Source organism: Protopterus annectens, chromosome 13.part0 (assembly GCF_019279795.1).
Source record: "Protopterus annectens isolate FY-2018-M chromosome 13.part0, PAN1.0, whole genome shotgun sequence".
Classification (NCBI taxonomy): Eukaryota; Metazoa; Chordata; order Ceratodontiformes; family Protopteridae; genus Protopterus; species Protopterus annectens.
In genome coordinates, this window is record NC_056747.1 from 4,593,169 (window position 1) to 4,613,182 (window position 20,014).

A 20,014-nucleotide genomic window follows, 5' to 3' on the forward strand; every position below is an offset into this window, starting at 1 on the left:
TTTGGCCCAAAGGTCAAGGATACGTTAACTAGAAGCAAGCAGGACTGAAAAACTCTGCCATCAATGTGCCCTTTGCCACCCCACAATGATCCTTCTCCAGGAATCAGAAGGGGACCAAGCATCTTTTTTACAAGTCACAGCACCCTTTTCATGATGGTTCTGGTGAAGGCTTTCCTTGTGGCAGAAAGGGGTAACCTGAATGCATGCCATTAGAGTGGCAGGGGCATTCTGCAGAACCAATGCTTCCAATAGACTGTTCTCTGCTAGGCCTTATTAGTGTACCTGAAGGGTTGCCTGGCTGCCATTCTGTGGAGGCAATTGGAGGGGGTGGTGCTTGGCTCTCAACCCAAAAGCTTGGGAGGTCATCACCTCAGACATATGGGTGTTGAGAGTCATATCCAGAGGTTGTTCAGTTCCATTTTTGTTTGCAATGAGAGAAACACGGAAATCACTTCCAGACATTCCATCCCATCAGAGAACAGATGCAGCAGTAGACAGAAAAGCTGCTGGCCAGTCGAGTTACCCTAGACATTTCACTAGGCCAGCGAGACCCCAGGGTCTATTCCATATTATTTTTTTGCTCCAAAGAAGAATGAAGACCTAAGAGCAGTTTTGGATCTAAGTAAGTTGAGCTGTTATGCCAAGCAGTCAAATTTCCAGGTGGTTATAGCTCAGTCCATTCTGCCTCTGTTGAAGGAAAACTGGATGTGTTCAGTAGATCTCAAAGAAGCCTAGCATCATATAAAGATTGCGAGGCAGTTTAAGCTGGGAGCCTATCATTATCAGCTTTGAGCACCAACCTTTGGCCTCACTACAGCCCCCCTGGGTGTAAACCAAATACATTGCAGTTGTGGCAGCCTATCTCATGCTTCAGGGTCTCCAGGTCTTTCCATACCTAGATGATTGACTCCTTACCATCTCCACTAAAGCGTCTCTTGTCAAAGCTCGGGACCCCTTACCCCAGTTTTGTCTGTCCTTAGGGATCACTATGAACTATGAAAAGTCCAGTTTAGAGCCATTTCAAGTCTTAGAGTTCATAGGATGCCATTTGGAAATGGTTTCTCAGACAGCAAAACTTCCAATCCAGTTGAACACTAGTGTCTTATCTACTTCTGTCTGACAAAACCCTGGCCTACATGATTCTGAGCCTGTTGGGACACATGGCAGCTTTGATTTGCCTGGTACCTTTGGTGAGGTATCTTATGAGGATCCTACAGCAGATGGTAGCAGCTCGGTGGTAGTACTTAACACATCCCATGAATTTACTGGTTACGTAGCAAACATCTGTTTGGCACAGGTGAGATGGTGGCTGGAATCCTGCCTAGTCATAGCTGGGCGGCCCTTCGTTCTTCCACAACCTCAGGCCACAGTCAAAATGAGTGACTGTCTTCTGGGGGGGGGGTATTTCAAAGGGAAGATGGTCCAGGGGGGGACATAGTTATCCTTAGAGGAAAGTCTCCACATCAATGTCAAGATGAGAGCAGTCCTCCTAGACTCTCAGGCCTCTCAGGACCTTCTCCCTTAGGGTGTGTTCTTTGTTCAGACAGACAATATGTCTGTGGCTTGGTACATAAACAAGCAGGTCTGAAATTGGTCTTTACCTTCTTTGTTGGGAAGCCATGAGGGTGTGGCAGTAGGCATGGGTGATCTCTCAACAGTTTTTGATCGCAGCACATATCCCAGGGAAATCCAACATCTTGGCAGACATTTTAAACAGGGACATTATTCTTCATCTTCGTCGTGAGTGGTCTTTGAAGCCAGAAATAACAGCTCAGATTTTCCAGTGCTGGGGCACCCCTTGCTGCGATCTGTTTGCCACCCCATACACTACAAAGTGCAGCAATTTCTTTGCCCTAATTCCCCTTGGGATATTCACCAAGGGACATTCTTCTGCAATGTTTTTCCACTTCCTGTGATAGCCAAGCTCTCTGACAAAGTTATACAGTAAACTCAGTTAACCGGAACTGAAGCAACCAGCAAAAAAAAAAAATCAAAGAAATACAGTTCAATTTTCATGTGTTGCACTTTGTTTTCCCCCGCGAAACATACCTTAAATTTTTAGAGTCTTAAAAAAGAAGATAGGAATAAATTCCCTCTCTCCCCAACCCGAGAACAACTCAAACCAAACAAATAGTATAGGGTACAGTATTCGTCAGGCCTATTTTAATAGTAACGCTCAAGCAACCTGAAAGTACAATTATCTGGCATCTACCAGTCCCCATGGGTGCCGGTTAACTGAGAGTTTACTGTACATCTTTTGTCCTCTTCCTAGAAACCTACACTGAAGATCTATGCTAGTAAATAGAAATGCCTCGTCTAATGGTCTAGACCCCTCTGTACGGCCCACTTGATGCTGTTCTGGATTTTCTTGCTAATCTGTGTCAACCTTGTCTGAACTGTTCTACTATTAAGGTTCAGCATGCTGCAATTTCTGATTTTCTTGTTGGCAGAGATAACACTTCTGTAGTTGCAAAAAATGGAAAAAAACAGCCCAAGTGAAGTCCAAAATCAATAATAACCACAAATGGGGAATTCACCTGGTCAACCCAATCTTATAAAACCACCAGTGAAGTTTGCCATGTCAAACAGGTTTATTGAGCACAGCACATAAGACACGCTGAAGCAGTGAAGTAAAAACTTGTGTTGCTGCCCTGAAGATCTGTAAAGCTTTTTTGAGGTGTGCGTTCTTGTTATGCCCTGAAGATCTGTAAAGCTTTTTTGAGAGGTGCATTCGTGTTGCAGCCCTGAAGATCTGTAAAGCTTTTTTGAGGTGTGTATTCTTGTTAAGACTGCCAGTTCAAGATCCCATCCCACCTTTGGATTTGTGGTTTTAGCCCTCCTTTAGAACCTTCTCCCACCACACCCTTGAAGTTGCTGTATAGGTAAACAATTGTTCTGGTGGCTGTTACATCGCTGAGGTGGGGCTCTGAGCTGAGCAAGTTCAGAGACAGTTAACATTTGTAGTTGTCATAAGGTTATAGAGGTGGCGGGTGAGCCGTGTACCTGGGAGGTGCTAGTACAACTGTTCATCTGTTGGTGAAGACTGGTTGTGGTAGAGCAGATTCTGAGTGAAGAGAAAAGATTTCATGATGTGCAAGCTGAAGGTAACAGTAACATACATCTTGGAGATACACTGAAGCCGATCCATTGATTAGATAGGTGAAGTTGTGTTTTAAATGAGTCTGCATTCTGAGTGGCTCGCTAGTGAGATGTCGTTTCGTAGTTTAGCTGCACTGTTTGAATTTAAGTTCACCTACAGTATTAGATGATTTGGTTATAGTGATCAGAGATTTTTCTCCAGAATGTACATTTCTCAAATTTTACATTATTATCTATGGTGACCACAAGTAATTGTGTGTGTGTGTGCGACAAGCTCAAGTCTAGTGCAGTATGTTAGGTAAGGATTCTTGTGCTGTATATAATGTTTGACTTGTTGTTTAACCTCTTTTATACATAATCTGATATTATATGTAATTCCCCAGTTGTTTAAACTTGTATGATTGTTTTAATGAGTCTGTATGTAGCTTTTCTCCCTGGGCCTCATCTTAAAAGGGGTTTATGTTGAATCAAGCTGGACTAACTTGGTAAACAAAGGCAAAATAAATAGTGTTTTGTGCATCTGGTATAGTAAATGTGTTTTTGTGACCAGAATATTGTTTTGGAATGAAAAGTAGAATTTTTGTTTTGTTTAGGTGCAGATGTTCTTCGTGTTTCACTGTTGCAGTCATCATACTTGGGTTATTTGCCTGCAGGTAGCCCTTAGTCGGCCTGAATACCAGAGACTTAGTATTTCTGCTTTGGATGCTGTTGCTCCTGGACTGATGTCAGGTCGTCAGGGGTACAAAATCAGGCAGCCGACGCCATTACATCAGTCTTTCTTGCCGAGGAGCCCGAAGCAGAAGCAGTTCGCAAGTGCCGGTCAGCCGCTACCTGAATTTTCATTATTGAATTGAACAGTCCTGAAGTCTTCTAAAGCTAAGTACCCCACTGGGGATCCTTTCTTCTTGCTCTAACCGATGTCAGAAAAAGTTAACAATTGTATTGCCTGTGGAAAGCAAACACCTCACAGAGGTTTTCATTCTTACTGCATCATCTGTTTAGGCCCAGATCACAACGTCCCTTGCTGTTGGTTTTGTGCCTTGTTTAATGCCCGAACCATTCGTTGTTGGGCTCTCTTTGTCACTAAATTCTTTCGCTCTCGATCTCCGTATTCTGAAATGGCTTCGGTAAGCCATCTGACTACCAATATTCCGAAAAAGTGTAAAGATAAAGACAGAGACAGACCGCATAGGTCCAAAACTGCCGACGACACTTCCGTTAAGCTAGTCGCCAGTCCGCCAGTATTCAGTAAGGTGCCTTTGCAGCCCCTGAAGCCCACTTCAATGGATTTGCAGGCCTCTGCTGAGACCCATTCGGAGTCCGGTATGCCACGAGATGCTTCTTAAACTTTGAAACCTGCGGATGTCTCTACCTTGGATGGGTCCGGAGCCGCTGTGCAGGCACCAGCTTCTGAGGCAGTTCCTCACTCTACCGATGTTCGAATCAAACTGACGACTTCTTTTCTAACCAAAACTACAGAGTTTCTTAGGCCCAGAGTATGCACTACACCTAGAAAACCGATGACCAAAGCGCATGCTCATGCTCCCATGCCACAAAAACAACTGCGTAGAATGGATGAAGACCTTATTATGCTGATTAGGGGAAGTCAGCCTTCCCGTGCAAAGAAGCAAAGAATCCAGTCCCCTTCAGCTTCTACAGACCAGGAGTCCAATGACTCTGAGATTTCTGATTATGAAGACATGCCCTTATCTGCCTATGAGGATTCAGATGCAGAGGAATCCATTCCCTCTGCCTCCCCTCCAGAGGATTTTTCTTTTGGTGAAACCTTGCATACTTTAAGAGAGCATTTCCATTGGGAATGCCAAGACTATCCTCAGTCCAAAAAGAGACTCAGAGAATTTTTAGAGTTTCCTCAGCACAGGCCTTTAGCTATAACCCCTGTCCTGGATGGTTGTGGATGATGTTTTTATGGAATCCAGTCTTACTCCTGACACTTTACTCCTGCCCTTAGGAAACCAGACGGGTACTACAGTGTACCTGATACTCACAAGTTTATTTTCAAGAATCTTACTGCTGACCCAGAGATGATTTCCCACGGGACTAAAGGTTATCAGTGCTACTACAGCCAAGAATCCCACCCCTTTGGACAGGGATTCCAGAGCTTTGGACAGATGGAGTAAGAAGGTATATACCTCTGCAACTCTTGCTATTAGGGCATTGAATTGCCAGATGTTCATCGTGTTTCACTTTTTCAGTCCTAACCAATGGGTTATCCGGCTCCTAGTAGCCCTCGATCGGCCAGAATAGCAAAGGTAAGTAAAAATGACATCGGCTGTCGTCAGTTGTAAAGGATGTCAGGGCGTCCGATACAAAAGGAGGCAGCTGACATCACTTCCTCAGTCTTCCTTCCCGCAGAGCCCGAAGCAGAAGCATTTCTTGCACAAGTGCCGGTCGGCAGTTTACCTTTTTTGTTTCCGACTACAAAGTTGAAGTCAACTACAGCTAAGTACCCTGTTGGGGATCCTCTTTTCTTGCCTTAATGAATGTCAGAAAAGGTTAATAATTGTCTTACCTGTGGAAAGCCGATTCCCCATAGAAATTTTCATTCCTATTGTATTGTTTATTTAGGCCTTGACCACAACGTTCCTAATTCTGATCTCTGTGCTTCCTTTAATCCACGTACTATTCGTCATCGTGCTACGATTTTAGCTAAGCATTTTGACCTAGGCTTGTCGGTATGGCGTCCGCTGGTCTTCAGGCTTCGGATATCCCCAAGAAACGTAAGGATAAGGACTACGGCAGGCTTCTGAAGGTCAAGTCCTCGGATGATGTTAAGTTGGTTGTCAGTCGCTAGTATGGCGTCTTTGCAGCCCACAGATTTTCAACCGCAGGCCTCGGTTGAGACTATTTCAGAGGCCCCCCAGGCCTCCGGCTTCCATTTTGCTTTTTGACCTTCCACCTGTTGCCTCTTTAGCTGGATCTGGAGCCATGAAGTTGACTCTGGTGTCCAAGGCCTCCATTCTTCATTCAAACAGCAAGCTCATGCCGATGACTTTGGCTGCAACTTCGGCAGTTGCCAGGCCTCCTGAGTCCTGTGAAGAAGCATGCTCCAGATGTTCATCGTGCATACAGCTGCAGTCATAACAGATGGGTTCTCCTCAGGCGGGTCCTCGGTCGGCCGAATTCCAAAGTCTAGGTCCGGCGTCGGTTGTCGTAGCCTCTTCCCTGACGTCAGTGCGACAGGGGTATAAAAGAACCAGCCGACGCCATTTTCTTCAATCTTTCTTGCCGCGCGGTGCCCGAAGCAGAAGCAGTTCACAAGTGCCAGTCGTCCAGCTCCTGAGATTACGAAAATTTTGCAACCGAAGTCTTCTTGAAAGCTAAGTACCCCATTGGGGAAACTTTTCTTGCCTCAGACCGATGTCAGACAAAGTTAATAATTGTATTTCATGTGGGAAGCAAATACCGCATAAGGATTTTCATTCCCTCTGCATTCCTTGCTTAGGCCTAGACTCCGACGTCTCGGCCTGTCGTTTTTGTGCTACATTCAACAGACGCACCATTAAGCGTTGGGCGGAGTTAGCCCAACATTATTTTGGCAAAAAATTTAATTACATTATGTCGTCGAATACTCCGACTCCAGTTTTGAGTAAAAGACGCAAAGATAAGGACCGATATATGAGGTCCGCGGCTTCTACCGACACCACGCCAAAGCCTACTACAGGTGGTCCGGTTCTCAGTGAGGCGCCTACGCAGCCCCTGACTACCGACGACACTTCATTGGCTGTGTCTACTGTACCCAAGGTCGCAGGCTCCTCGGCCCACACCCCGACTACCGATACCGAAGCCACTCTAGGCGGTGAAACTCAGAGTTTAGACAGGTCTGCCACCTCTCAATGTGTCTTCAGGCCTTCCTCTTCTTTTTCCATCAAGGCTTTCTCTAAGTCTAAAGCAGCCATGTATTCTAAGAGACAAGCTCCACAGGGCCCTTCTCCAGGCTCCATGCCTAAAAAACAGATGCTCAAAATGGCTGAGGATTTGATTACTCTTATCAGGGGTTCTCAACCCCCCCCCCCTGGACAAAAGGCCCAGAGTGGAGGAAGAATCCCCCTCCTCGGACCAGGCCTCCATTATTTCAGAGCACTCTGATGAACAGGAACATTCTTACTCCCCTTTTGAAGATTCTGATGCAGAGGAGTCCATTCCCTCTGTCTCCCCCCCCCAGAGGATTACTCATTTGGGGAAACATTGCATACCTTGAGGGAACACTTCCACTGGGAAGGCCAAGAGTACTCAGACTCCAAGAAAAGGCTTAGGGATTTTCTCTTGCTACCTCAGCACAGGTCTCTGGCTATACCTCCTGTCTTAGACATACTAGATGATGTGTATCTGGAGGCCTGCCTTAACCCAGACTCTTTACCTCCAGCCCCAGTCAAGCCTGACAGGCACTACCGGGTTACTGATTCACACCAATTTTTATACAAAAGTCATGCGGCTGACCCAGAAACTATCTCACAGGGCCCCAAGGGAGTTAAGGCCTTCACTGCTAAAAATTCCGAGAAAGATTCCAGATCTTTAGAAAGGTGGGGAAAAAAGGTATACACCTCGGCCACCTTAACCATGAGGGCATTAAACTGCCAGTTCCATATGTTAAAGTACCAACAGTTTCTGTTATCACAGTTGAGAAGAAAAATGTCACAACCTGAACAACCAGACTTGAAGGAGTTGCAGGATATGATGCATAGTGCAGAACAAGTGGGTAAACATACCTTGCAATGTGGTTTTGATGCTCTAGAGGCCTCATGTAAAGCTGCTGCTACAGGATCAGTGATACGTAGACATGCCTGGCTCAAGGAACAAACCTTACCAGATCATGTCAAAGCTAAATTACTAGCTGCCCCTCTTCAAAAGGATGTATTATTTGGTGTTAAAGCTGAGGAGGTATTAAAGAAAATGGAGGAAAAGGCTAAATCAATGCAAACAGTGTAAGATTTTCTACAGGTACAACCTCCACGTTTCAGTAGAAATTGGCCTTCCAAAAATTGGTCCTTTCCAGCCATGGACAGACCCCAAAGAGGTAGATACAGGCGCCCGAGGGGCAGAGGGCAATCACAAGGATCGTTTAGAGGCAGACAATGGCAAGCTCCTACACAAAGAGGTGGTGAGGATAGTTCACAGCCATTCAGAAAGCAAGCCCAATGACTTTCCCCTTTGCATGCCAAGCAAGGCTCAAATGGCAGCACCTTTAGGTGGAAAACTGGCATTATTTTCGAAAATTGGCATATTGTCACAAAAGACAAATGGATCCTGGACATTATAAACAGAGGCTACAGATTCCATTTTCACACCCTTCCAAAAATGAGAGGCATGCCAAACCTGCCACACAATCAAAGGGCAGAGGCACAAAGACAAATTTCAGATCTCATGGACATGAAAGCTATTCAAGAGGTACCTACACAAGAACAAGGTCAAGGTTTTTATTCCAGACTATTCCTGGTACCAAGGAAGGGAAAAGATTGGAGACCTATTTTGGACCTCTCCATCCTAAACACATTTTTACTCGTGCCAAAAATTCAAGATGCTCACATTACAGCAGCTTCTTCCCATGCTGGGCAAGGAGTCTTGGCTGGTAACATTGGACGTCAAGGCGGCATACCTGCATGTCCCAGTCAGACAAGATTGCAGAAGATACCTCAGATTTCATGCAGGTTCAACCCATTATCAATTCTCTGCATTGCCCTTTGGCTTATCTACTGCGCCCAGAGTATTCATGAAATGCCTGGCATCAGTAATTGCCTACTGCAGACTTCAAGGGATACAAATATACCCATATTTGGACGACTGCCTGATCCAGGCGGACAGCAAGCACATACTTCTGAAACATCTGGCTTTTGTAATAATGTTGAATTTTCTGGGATACACAGTCAACAAAAAGAAATCAAGGCTAATACCCTCTCAAAAAATAATTTTCCTGGGTGCCAACTTGGACACAAACACCCAGATGGCCTGCCTCACGCCAGAGAAACAGGGGCAACTAACTCAATACTTCAGAAAACAGGCTGACTGCAAGGAAAATCCTGCAGGCTCTGGGAATCATGGCATCTTGCATCCTACTAATCCCATGTGCAAAGCTGCATATGAGGAAACTTCAGTGGTACCTGAAAAACCTATGGTCTCAACACAGCCACAGTTTGGAAACAATAATACCACTGATTCCATGTCTTCAAAAGGAATTTCTGTGGTGGGCTCAAGCATGCCAAAGAAACACAGGTCTCCCATTCTGCAAGCCTCAAGCAAATCAAGTCATCACAACAGACGCCTCGGACTACGCCTGGGGGGCGCACATGACAGATCGGTGCATTCAGGGCAAATGGTCCCAAAAAGAAAAGCACCTACACACCAATCAAAAGGAAATGCTAGCAGTAATAAATGCTATTATAGCTTTCAAAAACCTTCTGTATCCAGGTCAACTATTGATAAGGACAGACAACACCACAGTAATGTGGTACATAAACAAACAGGGAGGAACACATTCATACCCCCTATGCAGGCTGGCCATGTCACTTTGGAACATGACTCTGGAATTACAAATCGAACTTCAAGCACAGTACTTGCCAGGCAAGGAAAACACGCTGGAAGACAACCTAAGCAGAAATATGACAGATCCACACGAATGGAAGTTGCATCCCCAAGTTTTTACAGAGATAATTCAAGCATGGGGAAGGCCAGACATAGATCTCTTTGCCTCCCACAAAAATCACCAATTGACAAAATTCTGCTCAAGGACTTTGCATCCACAGGCCTGGAGAGTGGACGCTCTCTCTTTCAGTTGGACAACAATGACAGTTTATGCCTTTCCACCTCTTCCTCTGCTGCCCAAAGTTCTATTAAAAACCAGAGCAGACAGACCAAAGATGATTCTCATTGCTCCAGACTGGCCAAGGCAGCACTTGTACCCACTCCTGAGGAGCCTGACGCATTCCCCACCATGGACCCTACCTCTAATGCCTCTTCTTCTGACTCAGCACAGCTTCAAAACTCTTCACAATCAGCTGAAAACACTCAATCTGGCCACATGGAATATTCCTTAACTTCACAACAGACTCTACTCTCTACTCTCCAAGGAGGTGCAGGATGTCATTTTGGAGGCCAGAAGGCCATCTACTAGAAAAGCTTACTCCGCAAAATGGAAACGGTTTTGTGTCTGGAATGAGAAAAAGGGCCAGAATCCTGGAATACTGAATTTACCTCAAATATTGCAGTATCTAGCTGAGCTGCTAAGCAGTGGACTTTCATTCTCCTCCATCAAAATCCATGCCTCAGCCATTTCTGCAGAATACAACACTGATCCTCCTTTATTCTCTCACCCTCTCTTAAGACAGTTCCTCATAGGGGCTAAGAATATAAAACCCCCAAGGAAGCAGCCAGTACCTGCTTGGGACCTCAATTTCATTCTAGAAAAGCTGACCTTGCCTCCCTTTGAGCCAGCTGCCTCAGCAGATTTGCAATACTTGTCCTGGAAAACAGCCTTCCTTCTGGCCATCACCTCAGCTCGCAGGGTATCGGAACTACAAGCCCTCATGGCTGTGCAGCCTTTCATCATTTTCCATCAGGACAGAGTTTACTTACGAACCAATCTGTCCTTTATGCCAAAGGTGGTATCCAGGGTAGCTTTGAATCAGGCTATCCACTTACCTACCTTTTACCCTAATTCTCAAAACAAAGGGGAGAGACTACTACATTTCTTGGACATCCACAGACAGCTGCGTTATTATTTGGACAGAACAAAGCCTTTCAGAAAATCACAACAACTCTTTGTGTCCTATGTTATAGGAGCTCAAGGGAAGCCAATTTCCAAACAGACAATCTCAAAATGGATAGCCCACTGCATACGCTTTTGTTACTCTTTTCATGGTAAAACTGTGCCTGCTGACATCAGATCTCACTCCACAAGGGCCACAGCTACCTGTGCAGCTTTCCTCAGAGGAGTTCCTACCAAAGATATTTTGGAAGCAGCCACTTGGAGTTCTGTGCATACCTTCTCCAAGCACTACCACCTTCCATTATACTCCAAAACTAGAGCAGGCTTTGCCACTGCAGTCTTGCAGGGCATCCTGGCTCCTCCTAGTTCCACCTAGTGCCTACCACCCCTTTTTTAGCTTTGGGATTCTACCCATCTGTTATGACTGCAGCTGTATGCACAATGAACATAGTACAGTTTTGTACCTACCATATATGTAGATGTTCGAGTGCTAATACAGCTGCAGTCCAGGTTTCCCTCCCTCCCTCCTTCCCTTCTTGGGACAGGCCTATTGGCTAGCACCTCCTCTTACAACCTGATTGGGGTATTCTTTTGTGGTGTATTTGCTTGCAACTACTGTATTTTGATTATTGCATTGCATTACTACATAAATTTATGTATTGCCTTCCTTCTGTGGGGCACCTGACATCTGGGGCAAGAAAAACTGAAAAAGATGGCGTCTGCTGGTTCTTTTATACCCCTGTCGCACTGACGTCAGGGAAGAAGCGATGACAACCGACGCCGGACCTAGACTTTGGAATTCGGCCGACCGAGGACCCGCCTGACGGCAGAAGGAACCCATCTGTTATGACTGCAGCTGTATTGGCACTCGAACATCTACATTTATGGTGGGTACAAAACTGTACTTTTTCAGGAATCCGTTGGCTGATCCAGAGGTTATTTCTCAGGGCCCTAAAGGAGTTAAGGCCACTGTTACTAAAAATCCTGTTCCTTCTGACAGGGAATGCAGGAACCTACATAGGTGGGGTAAGAAAGTTTATACCTCTGCCACTCTTGCTATTAGATCTACTAATTGTCTTTTTCATATGCTGAAGTACCAGCAGCACACCTTGGAAGCTATTAAATCTAGGATAGCAGGTGTGCCTCAGTTGGTGGAGAGTAAGGATATGCAGGATTTGCTGAATTCTGCCAGTCTTGTCAGTAAACATTCATTACATTGTGGTTTTGACATTCTAGAAGCCTCCTGTAGGGCTACAGCTACTGGCTCTGTTATTAGAAGGCATGTTTGGCTCGGGGAACAGCCCCTACTAGAGCCTGTCAAGGCTAAGCTTTTAGATGTACCTTTGCATAAGGACAGTCTTTTTGGCAGCAAAGCAGAGGAAGTGCTCAAGAAGATAGAGGATAAGGCCAAGTCTATGCAAACTGTTAAGGACTTTCTGCAAGTTCAACCTCCTCGCTTTAGCAGGAATTACCCTTCTAAGAGTTGGACGTTTCCTGATAACAGCAGACAGAGCCATTCTAGAACTAGAGGTTACAAATCTTCTAGGGGACAGCTGGCTATCCCTCAAAAGTCTAAGCGTTGGCAGGCTTCCTCTTCCAAGGTGGGAAGTTCTAAGCCTGCATCTCATTCTAAACATTCTCAATGACTCTGTCCAACTTCTGCCTGTTCTTGCCTGCCCTGAGAGTCCTTTAGGGGGAAGGTTGACCCTTTTACAAATGTCTGGGCCACCATCACGGATGACAAATGGGTACTCAGTACTGTATCCCTAGGACACAAGTTTTCTTTCCACACCTTTCCAGTGCCCAAAGGATGGACACTCGTCCAAACCAAAGGGCAGAAGTAGAAAAGCAAATTTTGTCTCTGTTACATCTGGGGGCAATAGAATCAGTTCCTGCTCAGCAAGTAGGCCAGGGTTTGTATTCCAGACTTTTCCTAGTTCCAGAAAAAGAAGGCACCTGGCATCGTATCCTAGATCTATCCATCGTGAACTCTTTCTTGATAATTCCAATGTTCAAAATGCTCACTCTGCATCAGTTGCTGCCAATGTTAGAAAAGGATTCCTGGCTGGTAACATTGGATCTCAAAGAAGCTTTATCTACACATCCCTATCAGGGAAAGTTGCAGGCAATACCTTCATTTCAGGATGGGCAAGCAACATTATCAATTCTCTGCACTGCCCTTTGGCTTATCTACTGCTTCCAGAGTTTTCACAAAGTGCCTGGCTCCAGTCGTTGCTTTTTGCAGGCAGAAGAAAATTCAGATTTACCCATACTTGGATGACTGTCTAATTCAAGCAAATTCTCAGGAGCAGCTGTTAAAGTATCTAGAATTTGTAAAGACTCTCCTCTCTTCCATGGGTAACACTCTCAATGTGGAAAAATCAAAAATGGTGCCATCCAAGGAGATAACATTCCTGGGAGCGAGTCTGAACCCAGCCGCCCAGATGATATATCTCACTCAGGAGAATCTGACAACTCTTTGTTTACTTCAAGGACTTGGCAAGCCTGCCCCAGCTCCCTGCAAGGAAATACCTGCAAGCTCTGAGGTTCATGACCTCTTGCATTCTTATGATTCCATATGCAAGACTGCACATGAGGAAATTGCAATGGTACCTCAAGAACCTTTGGTGTCAACACACACAGCCCCTGGATATGATGATCCCTCTGCTTCCATCTCTGCAGATGGAGTTCTATGGTGGGCAACAGCCTGTCTGCAGAATAAAGGCATGCCTTTTCCGCCCACCCCCTGCCACTCAAGTTCGTACCACAGACGCATCGGACTATGCCTGGGGAGCTCACCTGGATGGCAGATGCATACAGGGACGTTGGAATGCACAGCAGATGCACCTGCACATAAATCTAAAAGAGTTGATTGCAGTTTAGCAGGTCTTACTAGTTTTCAAGCATCTTCTTTCTCCTGGGACCTTGCTTGTCAGGACAGACAACACCACAGTCATGTGGTACATCAACAAGCAGGGAGGGACTCATTCTTACCTCCTGTGCAGACAGAGCATGAGTCTTTGGTCCATAGCAGCATCCCTGGGCCTGCATCTCCTAGCTCAGTTTCTTCCAGGGAGACTCAGTGTTTTTTGGCAGACCAGTTGAGCAGACAGATCCTGGATCCTCACGAGTAGCAGCTGAACAAAGACGTTTTTACAGCATCATTCAGCATTGGGGCACTCCTCAAGTGGATCTTTTCTCCTCTCCAGACAACCATCTTCTATCTCTTTTTTGCACCAGACAGCATCACAGCAGAGCCTGGAAAGTGGATGCTCTGTCCTTCCCTTGGATGCTGCTGTCAGTTTATGCCTTCCCTCCTCTTCCCCTTCTTCCCAGAGTATTCTTGAAGATCAGCGATGAACAACCAAGGACTATTCTCATAGCTCTGGACTGGTCCAGGCAGCATTGGTATCCACTGCTTCACAGTCTCTCCCAATTTCCTCCTTGAAATCTTCCTCTGAAGCCAGATATTTTGGTTCAGGAAGGGGGAAACTTTGTATACCCCCCCCCCCACAAGGGGGATCCACCTTGGATCCCGGGAACTACCGCCCCATCAGTCTGACGAGCCTGATCTGCAAGGCCATGGAATGTATTATCATGGAACTTATAAACAAAGACATTGGCAACCTTCAAACACTGGACCCCACCCAGTTTGGGTTTGTGAAGGGCCGATCTTGTCTCCTGAACCCGATTGACTTCTTCAAATCAGTCTTCAGAGCCGTGGATGAGGGTAAGGCGGTCCACACAGCCTATCTGGACCTCGCTAAGGCCTTTGACACCATCCCCCACTCTGGAATCATAAACTTACTAAGCTGGGCATTAATCCCTACATCACTCGACGGGTTGCCTACTGGCTTACTGACAGAACCCACACTGTAAAAGTAGCTGACTCCAAATCTAGCTCCAGACAAGTAACAAGTGGAGTACCTCAGGGTTCAGTCCTGAGACCACTATTGTTTGTCCTCTACTTCTCTGAAGTACAGGCCAATACTAAGGGACACTGGCTAACAAAGTTCACAGATGACTGCAAACTGGGAGCCATTATTGAATCTCCATATGATGTGGATATTCTACAAAAGGGCCTTACAGAAACAGATGCTTGGTGCCAGAACCATGGGCTCAAGTTCAATGCCAAGAAATGTATAGTTATCCCCTTTGGGAAAAAACATGTACCCATGAATTACCACATAGGTGGCAGTACACTAAACACCAAAAGTGTGATAAGAGACTTAGGGACACAGGTGGACAGTGGTCTCACATTCGATAATCACATTGCCATAACAGTCAGGAAAACCTTCTATGTGGCACACCTCATCACTAAGGGCTTTTCATCCAGAAAAAAGGAGGTTATTGTCCCACTGTACTCATCCCTCATTAGACCCATTATAGACTACAACGCCCCGTTTGGTATGTTCCTCTCAAGACACTTGCAACAACTAGAAAGGCTGCAGAAATACCTCACTAAAAGAATCACAGGCCTAATGCAGATGACCTATGCTGACTGCCTTAAAAAAACTCCAGCTATACTCTGTGGCATATCGTCTACTCAGAGGCAGTCTCTGCTTAACATACAAGACCATGTCAAACCCAGAGCTGTTGGACATGCTACACTTAAAGAAATCCCAATCCCTCAGAGCCACACGCTCCAGGGATCTAAACCTTGTCATCACAATAAACAAAACATGCTGGAGGGATAGGTTCCTGACCCAGAGACTCCCCAGACGCTGGAATAAGACTGCCCATAAATGTCAAGCAGAGCACCTCTTTGGCCCTCTTCAAAAGGAACCTTGACAATTGGATGGGAGAAAGGAAATTCATCCCGGGGATCATGTTAGTCACCCTGCTAGACAGGGGTCCAGGAAGTAAATAGTGTGGGAAGAAATAGCCAAGGAATTGTTATGGCTAGGCTTGTATAGGCCCTAGGGCCGATAGCCTAGTACCAACCTATGAACATCCTCATCTTCAGTCCCTCCATTTGGCAGCATGGCTCACAGTATGACTCCATCCCATCCTCATCTTCAGTCCCTCCATTTGGCAGCATGGCTCATTGTATGACTCCATCCCATCCTCATCTTCAGTCCCTCCATTTGGCAGCATGGCTCATTGTATGACTCCATCCTTATCTTCTTCCCTTTCCCAGCACTTGGTTGATGTGCTGAGGGAGGCCAGGAGGCGTAGCACTAGGAAGTCCTACGCTGGCTAATGAGAAAGGTTCTCTCATTGGATGCAGGCTAGATGGAATCTTTTTCTCAGCCTACCCTTCCTCTGATCCTGGAATACCTGGCTGATTTGCTTCAGGGTGGTCTTTCTTTTTTCTCTTTCAAGATTCATACTTCAGCCATTTCTGCTCATTGTTCTTTTGAACAACCCAGTTTCTCTCATCCCCTGATGAAAATGTTTCTCAGAGGTGCTTGCAACTTAAAACCTCCCAGAAGGGCACCTACTCCAGCCTGGGATCTTAATTTTGTTCTAGAGAAACTCACTCTTCCTACATTTGAGCCAGCTGCCACTTCAGATTTAAAGTTTCTCTCGTGGAAGACTGCCTTCCTCTTGGCTATAAGTTCAGCAAGGAGGGTTTTGGAGCTGCAAGCTTTGATGGCTGTGGAGCCTTTTCTTATTTTCCATGTAGGTAGGGTCTCTCTGATAACCAACCCCTCCTTTATGCCTAAGGTGATTTCTAGCCTGACTCTTAATCAGTCCGTACACCTACCTACCTTCTTTCCTAATCCTCAAAATAGAAGTGAAAGGATCCTACACTCTCTTGATGTGCACAGACAGCTCAGGTTTTACCTGGGCAGGACTAAAGACCTTTGGAAATCAGCACAGTTATTGGTCAGCTTTGCTCCTGGAGCCCAGGGCAAAGCTATTTCTAAGCAAACCATTTCTAAATGGATTGCTCATTTTATTACTTTTTGTTATTCCTTTCATGGCAGGTTCCTCCTCAAGGGGTTAGGACCCACTCAACTAGAGCAGCTTCCGCTTCTGCAGCCTTTTTAAGGGGAGTCCCTACTTAAGACATTTTGGAGGCTGCCACATGGTCTTCTGTTCATACTTTCACAAAGCATTATAATTTGCCTTTGTTTCCAGAGCCAGGGCAGGGTTTGCCACTGCTGTTCTGCAGGGCATTATCTCCAATCCTTGATTCTGTTGGTTCCTCCTCCCTTTTCTCTGGGCTTTGGTATTCAACCCGTTTGTTAGGACTGCAACAGTGAAACACGAAGAACATAGTACAGTTGTGTACCCTTACCATAATTTAGATGTTCGAGTGTATTCACTGTTGCAGTCCTGCTTTCCCTCCCTCCTTCCCCCTTTTCTCTTTTCCTAAGGTACAGGCTAAATTTGGTTTAAGCCTTGTTTTCTGGGGACTTCTGACGGTTATGGCAAGAAAACAAAGAAAGTTTATTGTCTAAGGTTTACTGATTTTAGGAAAACCTATGTAAAACAAATCTCTGGTTCAGCAAACAAATGGTTACTTGTGTTTTTTTATTGTTGATTGTTTTTTACTTAATTAATTTAATTGCTTGATTAGACTAACACTGTGTATAAAAGGCATTCCTTTTCACGTGGGATTGTATCTTGTATGTTTTTCGATCGTCTGAAGAAGTTGGCTTACCTTTTGCCAACGAAAGCGCTTACCAATAAAGGAGTTTAGTTCTATAAATCTGCTCTCTTTTTTTGTTTTCACTAGTTTTGTTTTTTTGTCAGTACGTAAGTTATTTATGGCGAGTGGCTTTGGAACAGACTCCCAACCTCTCTTTACACAAGAGGAGGAATTTCCTGCTTCACCAGGAGGAGCTTCAGAGGTGAATACCATGGGCGACTTAACAGTTTTGGTACACCAGTTGCTGAACCGAGTAAATATGCTCACGCAGCGTGTAGAAGCTGCCAACAACATAGGGACTTCCAGAACACCAGGAGGTAACACATCTATGTCGTTAGTTCCGGCTGGGCAACCACAGCTTCTATCGGCAATACCAGCAGTGAGATCTGCACAATCTGGAGCGATGGTTAACAACAATGGAGGTCCTGTTAACTTGGCTACAGGCATTCAACCATTGGTTTTACAACCAAGGACTACATCATCATCTAGTGACATCCCTTCCATGGGTATGTACCTCAATAACAACAACTTTTTTTCTAATAATGACATCTCCGGAGTTACTAATGAAATATCTAATAATAGCAACTCCATGGTCGGACACTTGAGCGAGTTTGATGTGAAACTTTTTAAATGTAGAAAATACCAACTCAAAGTGTCCTATCTGCAAGAATGTGTTAATAAGAATATTGTGCCGAAAGGGTTACGCCAGTGGCATTACCCTAGCGGCTTAATAAATAAATCAACATTTCATCTTGAACTGATAGCACTATTCAATCACCAGGGCCTAGAGTTTTAAGATTCATTGATAAAACATTATCTTGCACAGATATCCACTCTCAAAGTGGATTTGGAATTGCTGGAACAGACTATAAAGAATGCTTCTGATTTTAGCGTTACAGATATGAGTATTCCAAAATTTTTACCAACATTGACGCTAGTATTAAAAAAAGCATTGAGATTAAAAGAAAAAAGATTAACAGGGATGTGAATGCTAAACCCCCATCACCGTTAGTGCCTGATGCCATGGTGGTCCAAGAGCGGCCACCTAACCCAAGTGCTTCAAGTGGAGACACTGACTTGGAAAATGAGGATGATATAATCATTCCCCAAACAACAGAAGTACGTCGAAGTGAGCGCATTCATAATTATCAACAGCAGAATGGCCCAAGGCGACAACCAAGTTTGGGGGGGGGGGCTCTATTGCTCAGAACAATATGAACAATCAAATAGGAGACAATTTTCAGCAGGGTTTTCTGAGTACCCACACCGGCCAGCAACAAAAACAGCACAACCAAGGCACAACAAGAAACAAGCCCCACAAAGGAGGCGCCAAAACAGGAGGAGGAGGTAGTCCAGTGCCTACCCAAAGTTTTAGTGAATACAGAAGGAGGCTTCCATATCTTCAATTTTAGCTCATTGGAAGTTGATGAGGAAATGGCCAAATTGTTTGCCAAAGGGCTGACTTTTGTTCCGGACCACAGAGCTGACGTAGTCAGAACTGTTATAGACTTGAAAATGTTTGTTCATAAACTCAATCTGACTTGTGAACTGGGACAAAACTCTGGACTTACCAACAGTTTAAGAGTTTCAAGTCTGTTCAACCCGCCCCTCCAAGCATCATTGGCTATGTTTGACAAAATTTGTGAAATGGACATTAGGCATGCACTTAATTGTAGTGTAGCTAAGTATAACAGAAATAGAAACATCACTGTTAATGAACGGGATCTTCTCAAACTGATTAATGTATGTAACGTGAGGGTTATGAAACCCGATAAAGGAGGGGGGCTGGTGTTTATGGACCAACAGGTCTATGAAACAAGAATGTTGAGTTTATTAAATGGTGATGTATATGTTAGTGCAAGCCAGAATGAGCTAAATGGGGCATATAATAAAATTAATAGCATGTTGAGCGACCTTTTTATTGAAGGGAGCATTGATGTGAATTCATACCATTTTTTGACCATGGCAGCCCCAGTAGTTCCAACATTGTTTGGTGCCCCTAAAATACATAAGGATCTTAATAGTCCACCCTTTAGACCTATTGTGGACGGTAGGGGTTCCGTGACATATGCTTGTGCCAAGTTTGTTGACTGCAAGTTGAAACCGTTTGTTAAGTCAGAGACACAAGTATGTCGAGACTCTTGGCATTTTTTGGAAAACATTAATGCACTAGAGTTTAATGAACACCACGTTTTCCTTACAGTTGACATCAAGGACCTCTATACCTCCATTCCACACCGAACAGGAATTGAATGGGTTAGAGAGTTCCTTCACATAAGAGGGATGGAACATCAGCAAATTAATTTGATATAAGTTCTCCTTGAAATAATACTGGATAATAATTATATTCTTTTTTCAGACAAATTGTTCCTCCAAAGGAGTGGTATTGCAATGGGCTCCCCTTGTGGGAGCAGTTTTGCTAATAGTGTCTTGGCCTATTGGGAAAGGTCCTTCCTATTTAATTGTACAACATACAAAGAACATGTGGCCTGGCACACAAGGTACCAGGATGGCATGTTCTTCTTGTGGAAGGGGCCGGTGGACATGATTAATGGGTTTATAACTGAAATGGCGTAATTTACTTAATTCTT

The 20,014-nt window shown here is 44.9% G+C and overlaps 1 protein-coding gene across 1 annotated transcript in view; it reads left to right on the plus strand.

The window, feature by feature from the left end:
* Positions 1-20,014, plus strand: part of AP3D1 (adaptor related protein complex 3 subunit delta 1) — a 3,080,434-nt gene that overhangs the window by 2,801,609 nt on the left and 258,811 nt on the right. The gene's annotated exons all lie outside the window — the stretch shown is intronic.